At 43.5% G+C, this 15,366-nt stretch overlaps 1 pseudogene; it reads right to left on the reverse strand.

The window, feature by feature from the left end:
• Nucleotides 1-1,439: 1,439 nt before the first annotated feature.
• On the reverse strand, nt 1,440-11,049 carry LOC121839543 (annotated as a pseudogene).
• Nucleotides 11,050-15,366: the final 4,317 nt, after the last annotated feature.

Raw genomic sequence — 15,366 nt, forward strand, 5'->3', positions numbered from 1 at the left:
GGTCCACCCTTTAGATGGTAGACCAGGGTCCATCCTTTAGATGGTAGACCAGGGTCCACCCTTTAGATGGTAGACCAGGGTCCACCCTTTAGATGTAGACCAGGGTCCACTCTTTAGATGTAGACCAGGGTCCACCCTTTAGATGTAGACCAGGGTCCACCCTTTAGATGTAGACCAGGGTCCACCCTTTAGATGTAGACCAGAGTCCACCCTTTAGATGGTAGACCAGGGTCCACCCTTTAGATGTAGACCAGGGTCCACCCTTTAGATGGTAGACCAGGGTCCACCCTTTAGATGGTAGACCAGGGTCCACCCTTTAGATGGTAGACCAGGGTCCACCCTTTAGATGTAGACCAGAGTCCACCCTTTAGATGGACCAGGGTAGACCAGGGTCCACCCTTTAGATGTAGACCAGAGTCCACCCTTTAGATGGTAGACCAGAGTCCACCCTTTAGATGGTAGACCAGGGTCCACCCTTTAGATGGTAGACCAGGGTCCACCCTTTAGATGTAGACCAGGGTCCACCCTTTAGATGTAGACCAGGGTCCACCCTTTAGATGTAGACCAGGGTCCACCCTTTAGATGTAGACCAGGGTCCACCCTTTAGATGGTAGACCAGGGTCCACCCTTTAGATGTAGACCAGGGTCCACCCTTTAGATGTAAATTAGGGTCCACCCTTAAAGGGAAGGCAAGTTGAATGTCTCAAACTTCCTGCTAGTCTTTTCCCAGAGTGGAGCTGTTTGTTCACTAGAGTGGTGGTAGCACATCAAAGGCTCTCTGGTGTAAAACAGACAAAACCGTACCAGATGAATGGGGATAGATGGGCAGATGACAACCTGCGCCCTGCGTTGTCATCTGTAGAAACCATATGTATTCTAACGCCATCGGTTACACGCAGATTTCTCTCTCTTTCCCTTTGAGGATGGCAGAAACCGAAGAGACCAAGATGTATGTTTGTCAATTAAAACAATTGGATCTAAAATATCACCACATGATTTGCTGAAGGTAGCATGGGATTCTCAACCCCTAAAAATGATAAGTGATCACCCTCCACCCCATGCCTCAATAAAATCCAGGTGCTGATCGCATCATTATCTCCTAGAGGAGACAATCTAACCATTCTCCCGAACGTCACCCTGACACACAAACACACACGTGATGTTCCACTCATCTAAATTACATCTAACGCCAAACCCTTTGAACAATGTTTGTTTTCGCTCTAGTGCCATCTTATTCCAGGATGACTAATAAAACAGGCCCGGGGCCATCTGATGGGTAAACATCTGAGAAGCTCCTTGGCAGCCGTTCAACTCCCTCCTCTGCAGCCAATGGATAAGAGATGGCTGGCAAGCTAGCTACTTACACTGTAATAAATGAAAACACAAAGAAAAAAAACTACCTTTTTGAATAAACTTCCCAGTTTGTTTTTAATGTAAAAAGAGCTAACCTTTCACCAAAATAAATTGTTCGCAAATATGGTAGTTGACACGTTTATACACTTCCGAGCATGACAAGATGTCAATGTGCTGCTCAGCGGTATTTTGTACAATTGGATATCAATTGGATATAAATGACAAATAAACCATAAGAAGACATTTATCAGACAATCATTGAGTAAAACTTTTTTTTTTTGTCTTCTGGCACATGCAGGTGAAAATAAACATTCAATTTCGGGACATGATCAGTTCAATAAAAGTTTATAGCTTATCTTTCAACTGTCTCGTCCCCGTTTGCCTTGCACAGGCTAAAGTCATTAGTCACTTACAGTGCAAAACTGTGCTATTAAGGTTAGCTAAGAGGCCAGCTTCCATTTCAGAGTCTCGTAGGTGCACCGTATCCATGTTCTCCTCCTGGGAATGTTTATGGATGGGGCTCTATATAGCCTTTAAACGTGTTATGAGCCCACCTGTTATTAGGTCCATGTTAGATAGGAACGTTAGAAAAACGTCTGTTTATCCCGACATAGGTCCCTCTTACTACACGTTCTGTGATAGCAGCCTGACTTTCTTCCCTGTTAGAACCATATTGCTGAGGTCGGCCAAAGATGGCAGCTTCGTCTCGTCTTTGTTTTTGCTGTAAACATTCAGGAAAATGCCCAACAGAACTAAAAGGCCACTCCATATGTACCTGAGAGGAAATGGAACGGAGAGGTTTGTTACAATGTTTTCAGAGCCTTGAAAGCAGGCTAAATTGAACTAAAGCAAAAATAAACTCAGCAAAAAAATAAACGTCCTCTCACTGTCAACTGCGTTTATTTTCAGCAAACTTAACATGTGTAAATATTTGTGTGGACATAACAAGATTCAACAACTGAGACATAAACTGAACAAGTTCCACAGACTAACAGAAATGGAATAATGTGTCCCTGAACAAAATCAAAAGTAACAGTCAGTATCTGGTGTGGCCACCAGCTACATTACGTACTGCAGTGCATCTCCTCCTCATGGACTGTACCAGATTTGCCAGTTCTTGCTGTGAGATGTTACCCCAATCTTCCACCAAGGCACCTACAAGTTCCCGGACATTTCTGGGGGGGAATGGCCCTAGGTCTCACCCTCCGATCCAACAGGTCCCAGATGTGCTCAATGGGATTGAGAACCGGGCTCTTCGCTGGCCATGGCAGAACACTGACATTCCTGTCTTGCAGGAAATCACGCACAGAACAAGCAGTATGGTTGGTGGCATTGTCATGCTGGAGGGTCATGTCAAGATGAGCCTGCAGGAAGGTTACCACATGAGGGAGGATGATGTCTTCCCTGTAACGCACAGCATTGAGATTGCCTGCAATGACAACAAGCTCAGTCCGATGATGCTGCGACACACCGCCCCAGACCATGACGGACACTCCACCTTCAAATTGATCCCGTTACAGAGTACAGGTCTCGGTGTAACTCTCATTCCTTCGACGAAGAGCACTTTTTGCCAGTCCTGTCTGGTCCAGCGACAGTGGGTTTGTGCCCATAGGTGACATCGCTGCCGGTGATGTCTGGTGAGGACCTGCCTTAAAACAGGCCTACAAGCCCTCAGTCTAGCCTCTCTCAGCCTATTGCATACAGTCTGAGCACTGATGGCGGGATTGTACATTCCCGGTGTAACTCGGGCAGTTGTTGTTGCCATCCTGTACCTGACCTGCAGGTGTGATGTTCGGATGTACCGATCCTGTGCAGGTGTTGTTACACGGGGTCTGCCACTGCGAGGAAAATCAGCTGTCCGTCCTGTCTCCTTGTAGCGCTGTCTTAGGCGTCTCACAGTACGGACATTGCAATGTATTGCCTAAGGCACGTTCACACAGATGAGCAGGGACCCTGGGCATCTTTCTTTTGGTGATTGTCAGAGTCAGTAGAAAGGCGTGTCCTAAGTCTTCAGTGTCTTAAGCTGTCATAACTGTGACCTTAATTGCGTACTTTCTATAAGCTGTTAGTGTCTTAACGACCGTTCCACAGGTGCATGTTCATTAACTGTTTATGGTTCATTGAACAAGCATGGGAAACAGTGTTAAAACCCTTTACATCGAAGATCTGTGAAGTTATTTGGATTTTTACAAATTATCTTTGAAAGACAGGGTCCTGAAAAGGGGACGTTTGTTTTTTTGCTGAGTTTAGAAGAGACTGATGATAAAATGACTTACTGAAAAGTAAAAGGCTTTGAGAAGAACATAAAGGATAGGATAATCGTCATCGCCTTACGTCCGGTCGTCACTGAAATGAACAGAAGACAGAATAGTGAGAAAAATAATACCACAAAACCTTGAATCTAAATCTGTCACATCCAATGGACATCAAGGAAATAGACATTTCTTTAACTTTGGTGATGAGATTACTTTGACATTGGTCTTGCAGTTAATGTCAAAATTAATCCGGAAGTTTCCAGAACTTTTAAATAAGATTCCGATCACTCTAATCTAGCTTCATTTCAGTAATCTGATGTGGCTTTTTTTTATTACCATTGCGAAATGTCAAAAGTTTATGCTTTTAAAATTTAGAGGTAGAGTTGGAGGGTTAGCAAGGATATCACAAGTCATACAGTAGGGGCCTTTCTGTGAAGCCATAGGCTTAGGGGAGTTCTAACTCCAGGTGGCATTGGTCCAAAAAATTCACATTCTGAATTAAAACATTTAAAAAAAAATGTAAATATGGACTAGTCATAGGAAACAATGGGAACTGTTCAATTGAACATTTTGAAACATAAAAAGAGAGTTAAGAGTTGTTTTGTGCAGTTCCGCAAGCAAAACATTTGCCCAGGCCTGAATTGGTCTTCTCACCTGTGACTGTGACCAGGGCTCCGAAGAGTTTGATCAAGGCCAGCACAAATGAAATGCCAAAGTATCCCGTGAGAGAGAAGAAGAATGCATAACCGTATGTCGTCACAGGATGCTAAAAATAAATAAATAATAATAATTCAATAGATTGTCACATCAACATCTTTTACCAAATTCATACGTTATCCACAGTGTGCATCAAACAAATGACATCTGCAGAATGGTGCATGCTTCAACTATTATAATGAAACATGACAGAGAGGGTTTTACTAACCTGAGAGCAAAAGGCCACTGCTGGTCCCAATCCACCCACACCAAACAGGCCTGTCAATATGTACCCAAAACCAATGGAAAACCTTTAACACAAGCAAATGCCTCACATGACACATTTCTCAGGTGATTCAGGACAGTTTATACAATCGCGTTTGCAATTAAATATATAAATATAAATATATCAGCTTGGTTTTAAGGCAGGTCCTCAGTACCTCACGGCATAACGCCTCTCCCCTATTTGACCTAGATAGTTTGTGTGTATGTATTGATATGTAGGCTACGTGTTCCTTTAAAAGAAATGATGTAGTTCTGTCCTTGAGCTGTTTTTGTCTATTAATGTTCTGTATTATGTCATGCTTCTGGTTTTGTGTGGAACCCAGGAAGAGTAGCTGCTGCTTTCGCAAACAGCTAATGGGGAGCCTAATAAAATACCCAAATACCAGTACCATTTCAGAGCTGGAGCCGTTGTGGAGCTTCATGGCTTTCTCCTGCACGTTCCCAATGGCAGCGTCAGCGCACAGAGCCAAAGAGATGAGGAGGACACCTAAACCTCCAGACAAACCAGGTTAACCACCGTAAACAGCACTCATCTTTAGGGAGTTCAAACTTCACATTTAAACGTACTTCAGTCCCAGCCCAGGTAACAAGTACTAGGCTTAATTTGGCCCATGCTCATAAATGTCAGCATTCTGATTACTTTGATACACGTTCTTGTCTTAAACCTATTTTAATGGTGAAAGGATTGATCCATAGCTAAACAGTGTCGTAACCACTCCGCCGATTTACCAACAGATAAATAACAGATTCAGATTCACGTGTTACCTGTTACATTGAAGTTGGGTGCGACTTTACTGTCAGCTAGAGTGAACCAGATGAGTCCCAGACTCATACAGGGAGCAGCCGATACATCAGCCAGATTGTACCGTTTCCCTAGAAAACAGAGAGGCGTCAGGATACAGAGGCAAGGGAATTTCTCCATAGCAGCCGATTTAGAATTCAGGGAGACTCCTCGACTGACACGTTCCACTTGGATAGAACGTTGAATACACTAAGTGGATCTCAGCGTAGAGAACTTTTTTTTTTAATGATTCCAATTGATCCAACATCTGTCATGACTGACATCCAATCACAAAAACCTTTAAAACGAAAGGTGAACTAAACGTTTTGACATTTCTGAGGGCATTTCCCTTCGTGACAAGATGGTGGAAACAACAGAACAGGTGGAGACAGATGGAGCCGGTGTCTTCTCACCCCTCCATTATGGGTCAAGTGGAAAACGTAAATGCGCTGGCTAGATAGATGCAATTCTGAGTGGCGGATAAGAGTGGAGCACTTGGCAGACAAGTCACCACTCTGCCTCATATCAGCGTGGGTTCAGAGAGGCCCACGTCCCACTGGCTGTTGAAGTCGGAAGTTTACATACACCTTAGCCAAATACATTTAAACTCCGTTTTTCACAATTCCTGACATTTAATCCTAGTAAAAATTCCTGGTCTTGGGTCAGTTAGGATCACCACTTTAAGAATGTGAAATGTCAGAATAATAGTAGAGAGAATGATTTATTTCAGCTTTTATTTCTTTCATGGGTCAGAAGTTTACATACACTCAATTAGTACTTGGTAGCATTGCCTTTAAATTGTTTAACTTGGGTCAAACGTTTCGGGTAGCATTCCACAAGCTTCCCACAATAAATTGGGTGAATTTTGGCCCAGTCCTCCTAACAGAGCTGGTGTAACTGAGTCAGGTTTGTAGGCCTCCTTGCTCGCACACGCTTTTTCAGTTCTGCCCACAAATTTTCTATAGGATTGAGGTCAGGGCTTTGTGATGGCCACTTCAATACCTTGACTTTGTTGTCCTTAAGCCATTTTACACAACTTTGGATGTATGCTTGGGGTCATTGTCCATTTGGAAGACCCATTTGTGATTAAGCTTTAACTACCTGACTGATGTCTTGAGATGTTGCTTCAATATATCCACATAATTTCCCTCCCTCATGATTCCATCTATTTTGTGAAGTGCACCATTTTCTCCTGCAGCAAATCACCCCCACAACATGATGCTGCCACTCCCGTGCTTCAAGGTTGGGATGGTGTTCTTCGGCTTGTAAGCTTCCCCCGTTTTCCTCAAAACATAACGGATGGTCATTATGGCCAAACAGTTCTATTTTTGTTTCATCAGACCAGAGGACATTTCTCCAAAAAGTAACCATCTTTGTCCCCATGTGCAGTTGCAAAACGTAGTCTGGCTTTTTTATGGCGGTTTTGGAGCAGTGGCTTCTTCCTTGCTGAGCGGCCTTTCAGGTTATGTTGATATTGGACTCGTTTTACTGTGGATAAAGATACTTTTGTACCTGTTTCCTCCAGCAATACACAAGGTCCTTTGCTGTTGATCTGGGATTGATTTGCACTTTCCGCACCAAAGTACGTTCATCTCTAGGAGACAGAACGCGGCTCCTTCCTGAGCGGTATGATGGCTGTTTATACTTGTGTACTATTGCTTGTACAGATGAACGTGGTACCTTCAGGCATTTGGAAATTGCTCCCAAGGAGGAACCAGACTTGTGGAGGTCTACAATTTTTTTTCTGAAGTCTTGGCTGATTTCTTTTGATTTTCCCATGATTTCAAGCAAGGCACTGAATTTGAAGGAAGGCCTTGAAATACATCCACATGTACACCTCCAATTGACTCAATGATGTCAATTAACCTATCAGAAGCTTCTAAAGCCTTGACACACTTTTCTGGAATTTTCCAAGCTGTTTAAAGGCACAGTCAACTTAGTGTATGTAAACTTCTGACCCACTGGAATTGTGATACAGTGAATTATAAATGAAATAATCTGTCTGTAAACAATTGTTGGAAAAATGACTTGTGTCATGCAGAAAGTAGATGTCCTAATCGACTCACCAAAACTATAGTTTGTTAGCAAGCAACCACTTGTGGAGTGGTTGAAAAATGAGCAGTATTTAAGAGTTTTAATGACTCCAACGTAAATGTATGGAAACTTCCAATTTCAACTGCAATTATGTATATAGAGCTATTTCCTGTTGTTGTTTTTTTAAATGACCATTTTCATTATTTCATCTCCCTTAGTCCTGCATGTTGGAGCTCAGTGCCTAAGATTTTCACTGTACTCTGCAGTTACACCTGCAACCCTGTACATGTGACTATTAAACACGGTACCCTGTAGTCACACCTGCAACCCTGTACATGTGACTATTAAACACGGTACCCTGCAGTCACACCTGCAACCCTGTACATGTGACTATTAAACACGGTACCCTGCAGTCACACCTGCAACCCTGTACATGTGACTATTAAACACGGTACCCTGCAGTCACACCTGCAACCCTGTACATGTGACTATTAAACACTCAATCTGAATGTGAAAGGTTGGTAGGTGCACATGGCCCTTTGAACAAGTTCAGCCATGCAAAATTATATTTAAAAAAACTTTCTACTGGACTTTTCAACTCAATCAAATCAAACAGGAGAAGAGAGAGGGTTGAGGTTGGTTTGTGTTGTGTTGAACACATGTAAAACGAAAGGAAGAGGAGACTGAAGAGTCTTCCCAAACAGGCCGATAGATGCCTTGGGGGTGACAAGGTGACGCAGCAGGTTGGTCTGGCGTGCTTTGATTCCCTCTCTGCTCCCCTTTGAAAGGTTCACATCAGATCTCGTTGGCATCCTGTGTGAACGCAGTAGAGCTTCCAACTAGCCCCCCTGGGGACCAGTGGACCGCATCACCAATGCAGGGAGGGAAAGGAAAGCAAAAAAAACAAGCCTCTGATCGCTAGGACGTGGAACCTTTATGAAGACAGTGTCTTGGAGATGAAAGGCAGAATACCAAGAACTAGGACTCCTCAAACTCCACACTCACAAACAACCCCCCAAAAAAGTACAGACAGAACTCCGAAATAAAAGTTGAACAGTGGTCATTGCTTGGAGGTGAGGGCGTAACTAGTGTGAGGTAAAACACGTATAGGTCTCTAGACAGTGTGAGGTAAGACACGTATAGGTTTCTAGACAGCGTGAGGTAAGACACGTATAGTTTTCTAGACAGTGTGAGGTAAGACACGTATAGGTTTCTAGACAGTGTGAGGTAAGACACGTATAGGTTTCTAGACAGCGTGAGGTTAGACACGTATAGTTTTCTAGACAGCGTGAGGTAAGAGGTAAGACACGTATAGGTTTCTAGACAGTGTGAGGTAAGACACGTATAGGTTTCTAGACAGCGTGAGGTTAGACACGTATAGTTTTCTAGACAGCGTGAGGTAAAACACGTATAGTTTTCTAGACAGTGTGAGGTAAGACACGTATAGTTTTCTAGACAGTGTGAGGTAAGACACGTATAGTTTTCTAGACAGTGTGAGGTAAGACACGTATAGGTTTCTAGACAGCGTGAGGTTAGACACGTATAGTTTTCTAGACAGCGTGAGGTAAAACACAAATAGTTTTCTAGACAGCGCATCTCTTATGGTTGACAGTTATTCCTCTTCTGTTTTTTCCTCTAGTGTGAAGTTCATAATCACAGTCATGCAAAAGGATAAACATTATCAGGCAGCATCTTCACGTCAAAGTCAGGGCCCGTATTCATTTTTATTTATTTATTTCACCTTTATTTAACCAGGTAGGTTAGTTGAGAACAAGTTCTCATTTACAACTGCGACCTGGCCAAGATAAAGCATAGCAGTGTGAACAGACAACAACACAGAGTTACACATGGAGTAAACAATAAACAAGTCAATAACACAGAAGAAAAAAATATTCTATATACATTGTGTGCAAAAGGCATGAGGAGGTAGAAGGATAATTACAATTTTGCAGATTAACACTGGAGTGATAAATGATCTCATAAAGCCTCTCAGTGTAGGAGTGCTGGTCTAGGATCAGACCCCCTCCCCCTCCTGTCCACATCATCTTATTCATTATGATCTAAAAGGATAAACTGGTCCTAGATCAACACTCCTATTCTGAGACTCTTTGTGAATACGTACTCTCATACAAACAGCGATCCACTTACCTTGAATGAATATCCTGCCTATCATGACAGGAATGAGTTTGCAGCACTTGAAGATGACCTGTGTAGGATAATTCAAGTAACCCAGGTGTTTGATAGGCCCATGGTCCCCACCGTTAGAAATGCTATGATCATGTACGTCTTCCCTGGTATTCTGCAAAGAGAAAAGGAGCAATTAGCCTTGTGGGATGACAACAACAAAAAGTCTTCTAGCAATACAAAATGAAGTGTTGTTGATATACAGAGGTCTTGTGAGAGATCACAGGTCATATTCTTTGGCATTACAAGGCACATAGCTAATTAACATAATATGTATAGTTAACGGAATAGAGACTGATCATCATTCTATGATTAAGTGATTAAGTAAATCTATTTTTTATAGTGCTCAAACGCCATTATCCATGAAATAGGCTAGTCCGTTTATGGACGTTTGGAAAGTCCTACTTTTGGATTCCCGTCTTCGTTGGTGAACACCGTCCTACTTTAGTTTGCTGAAGCGCAGAAGCTTAATGGAACTCAATTCTCTTGCATTTCCTTGTTTACCTTCTCCGTTTGTCCTGTGTGAGCTGCAATTCCACCAGTCCAAACAGGGAGTAGAACCCAAACTGTACAAGGGTACCATCCAAAGGGCTTGAAACCCTCCATGGAAAATATTAGCTCCTGAAAAATCAGACAAACAAATTGTGCTAAGTCTATTTTCAGGCCTACTGTGAGGTAAATTACTACTTTTCCTTAGTGAGACTTGCTGATAAAATGTCCCTACTTTGCATGTGGCAACAACCAATTGTACAGGTGAATCTATCGATTAATCACATGTACGTAAAGCCTTTTGACATGAACAGCTGTAACTAAGGGCTTTACAGACACCGGGCCTCCACCGGGGAACAAGCACAGCAGAAGCGAAAGCACAGTTTCCACGAAAACTCCCTAGAAGGAAGGAACCTAGAAACTAAACTCATCCTCTTATACCAGGTTGAGATTAAGAGTACACGTGACCATTCAGGCTAGAGTGAAGAATGCTCTTAAAACATACCACTACCTAAAATATATTTCTTCAAAAAAGTGTGGATATTGGAACAGAGCCTCTGGCTCATAGCTTAGCGGACATCTGCCACAAAGAAATTAGTCAGGGTCAGGTTGGGGTGTAATCACTCGTGCACACTGTTGCAAAAACAATCTCAACGGAAAATGTTTTGCAATGAAAACTAGAGTTTCAGGTAGGTCCCTCGCCGATTGCTTCTGCTTGATTCCTAGTGAATACACCTCAGCTTACCTGTAGATACCCATAGAGGAGGTGAAAGAGGAAGATGCCCACAGTGCAGATGCCGAACTGGGTAGCTGTGTTGAAGCTGCTCAGGTTGATGCCCAGCACTCTCAGCTCCTCCACAGACTTGATGTGCGGAGACATCATGACCTCGCTGGACGACGGAATGGAGATAGACAGATGCTTCCGGGCGTTGTTGTAGTTCATCGGGCCGAATTTGTCACTCATGGTGTCTGGGGGCTGGAGATCAAAGACAGGAACAAGGCAGTTTCATTACTTATGTTGCGAAAGATGCGACTGTCACAGACTACCGTAAAACTTAAATTAAACGCAGTCTCAAATAGCCCGCCTGTCCCTTTTAATAGCTGGGCAACAGCACACATTTCAGCAAATAAACACCAGGCTATTAATTGAAATTGTATGGTTTAAATTGAGGGTGGGAAGATGAAGAAGTTGTCTGTGTACTCGCATGCTTCGATAGTAGGCAACACCGTATTAGGAATCACTGACACACATTGCCAATTCAGAACTGGCATAGCTAGCTAGCTAGAGAACTTACCTGTAACAATCAAGGACAGCAACAGTGCAATTATCATTGATCTGATTTCTGAGGGAGTCTCTGGATTTGACTATTCCAGATGTGCAGCACTACTAAGCCAGCTAGCTAGCTATATGATTGAGTACGCCAATGATTAATTGCTAGCTAATAAGCTAGTAATCTAGCTACAATACATCACCAAGAGTATGTGGACACCCCTTCAAATTAGTGGATTTGGCTATTTCAGCCACACCCGTTGTTGACAGGTGTATAAAATCAAGCACACAGCTATGCAATCTCCAAAGGACGATGATATGAGACAGAGAGGGGCTGGTGTAAGATGACAAGCAGACTGGTGTGAATTGTATTGGAAGGTCCAGTTGTGTTGTTGTAGGCACGTTATTGGGGACATGAGCAGAACTACGGAAGGGGAAAACGGAGTCCCTAGATAAAGCAAGTACAAGATGGGTGTCAGGGATGAAGTGACAGTATTATCATAAGGAGACGTGTACTTGGAAAACAGAGAAGGAACGGAGGGAAAAAGAGAGGGAGAAGCAACAACGGCTCAGTTGCGAAGTGGTAGGTCACACAAGCTCACATCTGTCCTCGGTTGCAACACTCACTACCGAGTTCAAAACTGCCTCTGGAAGCAACGTCAGCTGTTTGTTGGGAGCTTTATGAAATGGGTTTCCATGGCCTAGCAGCCGCACACAAGCCTAAGATCACCATGTGTAATGCCAAGAGTCGGCTGGAGTGGTGTAAAGCTTGCGCCATTTTATTTTATTTATTTTACCTTTATTTAACCAGGTAGGCAAGTTGAGAACAAGTTCTCATTTACAATTGCGACTTGGCCAAGATAAAGCAAAGCAGTTCGACAGATACAACGACACAGAGTTACACATGGAGTAAAACAAACATACAGTCAATAATACAGTATAAACAAGTCTATATACAATGAGAGCAAATGAGGTGAGAAGGGAGGTAAAGGCAAAAAAGGCCATGGTGGCAAAGTAAATACAATATATCAAGTAAAACACTGGAATGGAAGTTTTGCAATGGAAGAATGTGCAAAGTAGAAATAAAAATAATGGGGTGCAAAGGAGCAAAATAAATAAATAAATAAAAATTAAATACAGTTGGGAAAGAGGTAGTTGTTTGGGCTAAATTATAGGTGGGCTATGTACAGGTGCAGTAATCTGTGAGCTGCTCTGACAGTTGGTGCTTAAAGCTAGTGAGGGAGATAAGTGTTTCCAGTTTCAGAGATTTTTGTAGTTCGTTCCAGTCATTGGCAGCAGAGAACTGGAAGGAAAGGCGGCCAAAGAAAGAATTGGTTTTGGGGGTGACTAGAGAGATATACCTGCTGGAGCATGTGCTACAGGTGGGAGATGCTATGGTGACCAGCGAGCTGAGATAAGGGTGGACTTTACCTAGCAGGGTCTTGTAGATGACATGGAGCCAGTGGGTTTGGCGACGAGTATGAAGCGAGGGCCAGCCAACGAGAGCGTACAGGTCGCAATGGTGGGTAGTATATGGGGCTTTGGTAACAAAACGGATTGCACTGTGATAGACTGCATCCAATTTGTTGAGTAGGGTATTGGAGGCTATTTTGTAAATGACATCGCCAAAGTCGAGGATTGGTAGGATGGTCAGTTTTACAAGGGTATGTTTGGCAGCATGAGTGAAGGATGCTTTGTTGCGAAATAGGAAGCCAATTCTAGATTTAACTTTGGATTGGAGATGTTTGATATGGGTCTGGAAGGAGAGTTTACAGTCTAACCAGACACCTAAGTATTTGTAGTTGTCCACGTATTCTAAGTCAGAGCCGTCCAGAGTAGTGATGTTGGACAGGCGGCTAGGTGCAGGTAGCGATCGGTTGAAGAGCATGCATTTAGTTTTACTTGTATTTAAGAGCAATTGGAGGCCACGGAAGGAGAGTTGTATGGCATTGAAGCTTGCCTGGAGGGTTGTTAACACAGTGTCCAAAGAAGGGACGGAAGTATACAGCATGGTGTCATCTGCGTAGAGGTGGATCAGAGACTCACCAGCAGCAAGAGCGACCTCATTGATGTATACAGAGAAGAGAGTCGGTCCAAGAATTGAACCCTGTGGCACCCCCATAGAGACTGCCAGAGGTCCGGACAGCAGACCCTCCGATTTGACACACTGAACTCTATCAGAGAAGTAGTTGGTGAACCAGGCGAGGCAATCATTTGAGAAACCAAGGCTGTCGAGTCTGCCGATGAGGATGTGGTGATAGACAGAGTCGAAAGCCTTGGCCAGATCAATGAATACGGCTGCACAGTAATGTTTCTTATCGATGGCGGTTATGATATCGTTTAGGACCTTGAGCGTGGCTGAGGTGCACCCATGACCGGCTCTGAAACCAGATTGCATAGCGGAGAAGGTACGGTGGGATTCGAAATGGTCGGTAATCTGTTTGTTGACTTGGCTTTCGAAGACCTTAGAAAGACAGGGTAGGATAGATCTGGTCTGTAGCAGTTTGGGTCAAGAGTGTCCTCCCCTTTGAAGAGGTGGATGACCGCAGCTGCTTTCTAATCTTTGGGAATCTCAGACGACACGAAAGAGAGGTTGAACAGGCTAGTAATAGGGGTGGCAACAATTTCGGCAGATAATTTTTAGAAAGAAAGGGTCCAGATTGTCTAGCCCGGCTGATTTGTAGGTGTCCAGATTTTGCAGCTCTTTCAGAACATCAGCTGAATGGATTTGGGAGAAGGAGAAATGGGGAAGGCTTGGGCGAGTTGCTGTTGGGGGTGCAGTGCTGTTGACCGGGGTAGGAGTAGCCAGGTGGAAAGCATGGCCAGCCGTAGAAAAATGCTTATTGAAATTCTCAATTATGGTGGATTCATCAGTGGTGACAGTGTTTCCTATCTTCAGTGCAGTGGGCAGCTGGGAGGAGGTGTTCTTATTCTCCATGGACTTTACAGTGTCCCAGAACTTTTTTGAGTTATTGACTCTGGAGCAGTGGAAACATGTTCTCTGAAGTGATGAATCATGCTTCACCATCTGGCAGTCCGACGGACTAATCTGGGTTTGGTGGATGCCAGGAGAACACCATCTGCCCCAATGCATAGTGCCAACTGTAAAGTTTGGTGGAAGAGGAGTAATGGTCTGGGGCTGTTTTTCATGGTTTGGGCCCCTTAGTTCCAGTGAAGGGACATCTTAACACTAGAGCATACAAGGACATTCTAGATGATTCTGTGCTTCCAACTTTGTGGCAACAGTTTGGGGAAGGCCCTTTCCTGTTTCAACATGACAATGCCCCCGTGAACAAAGCGAGAGGGCCGTACAGAAATTGTTTGTTGAGATCAACGGAGAAGAACTTGACTGGCCTGCACAGAGCCCTGACCTCAACCCCATTGAACACCTTTGGGTTGAATTGGAACGCCGACTGCGAACCAGGCTTAATCGCCCATCTCACTAATGCTCTTGTGAATGAATGGAAGAAAGTCCTTCCCAGAAGAGTGGAGGCTGTTATAGCAGCAATAGCGGGGGATCAACTCCATATTAATGCCCATGATTTTGGAATGAGATGTTCGACGAGCAGGTGTCCACATACTTTGGTTATGTAATGTTAGTGTCCTTAGTTGGCTAAGCACTGCAGTGAGCTGTGTGGCAAATCCTAAAACGACCACAAAACACAATGACATACATTCTGACCTGCATTATTACCAGCAGTGCTGTTATTTCGCAATTCAAAATAAAAATGTGCTAACTTCTTTGAAAGTTGCTTTTTCTGAAAAATATATATACCTGGCTAGCTGCTACAAGCTAGCATGCTAGATGGCCGAACAATACTTCCGGGTTTGAAATATGTAAGGTGTCGTTGTTGAATCGAGTCGGATCATTACCATGTCTCCAACCGTGGCAGGTTCATTTCATAAAGCTAATGTGCGGATATGTTATTAACATTTTAGTCATGTTGAGGCGAAAAGACCTGTAGCTCACGTGCGTACTGTTGTCTCCTGGCAACAGCCAACAACTTAAACTCTGACTC

Source organism: Oncorhynchus tshawytscha, linkage group LG16, assembly GCF_018296145.1.
Source record: "Oncorhynchus tshawytscha isolate Ot180627B linkage group LG16, Otsh_v2.0, whole genome shotgun sequence".
Lineage (NCBI taxonomy): Eukaryota > Metazoa > Chordata > Actinopteri > Salmoniformes > Salmonidae > Oncorhynchus > Oncorhynchus tshawytscha.